This window comes from Penaeus monodon, chromosome 27 (assembly GCF_015228065.2).
Source record: "Penaeus monodon isolate SGIC_2016 chromosome 27, NSTDA_Pmon_1, whole genome shotgun sequence".
Lineage (NCBI taxonomy): Eukaryota > Metazoa > Arthropoda > Malacostraca > Decapoda > Penaeidae > Penaeus > Penaeus monodon.
Window position 1 is genome coordinate 13,954,313 of NC_051412.1, and position 639 is coordinate 13,954,951.

The window sequence follows — 639 nt, forward strand, 5'->3', positions numbered from 1 at the left end:
AACAAGGCCTTATCATTCATAGCACGGACGAGAAAGTAAGAACGAGGATGAGAAGCAAGCAAGTTCAAGCACGGACAACGAGGTGTTGCCGCGGTTTGCTTTCTCCTGTGATCAGCTGTTCCGCGTGCAGAGTTGCCATAACAGTTTGGCAAACGTCCCTTTTTCCTTCTGCGGATCGACCAGTCATTATATCCGCTTATCAAAGGGGTTTCTTTTCTTCGGTCCTTATAAATGTCGTTATTACTCGATTAATCATTCCTGTTATAACGCCTATATCTGATATTCGCTTAGCTATGAATCCAAGCCACATTCAAGCCACACCAAGATGTCATATTGTTCAAAATATTATAAAATGAAAATAGCAATTGATTAAATTACTATTCTCACGAATTATAACTACTGCAGATGCGCTTATAACGTTATCAAATCATTATCGCTCCTCCGTTATTATACAGGAAGATAACCTGTAGTTATGCTTCCTTCACTGTCTATTAATTTCAGTTCCGTTTCAGCTGATGAGGACTGAACCAAGCGATCGGAAAGGAGGTAATTAATTTAATGAATCTAGGCCAGCCAATATCGAAACTCCGAGATGGCAACACTTTCTGTCCCGTTTTCTCTTATGATCTCTCCCCCCTC

At 40.7% G+C, this 639-nt stretch overlaps 1 protein-coding gene across 1 annotated transcript in view; it reads right to left on the bottom strand.

The window, feature by feature from the left end:
• LOC119590591 (spidroin-2-like) overlaps window positions 1-639 on the bottom strand; it is a gene marked incomplete at its 5' end in the record, with an annotated part of 25,483 nt that overhangs the window by 11,849 nt on the left and 12,995 nt on the right.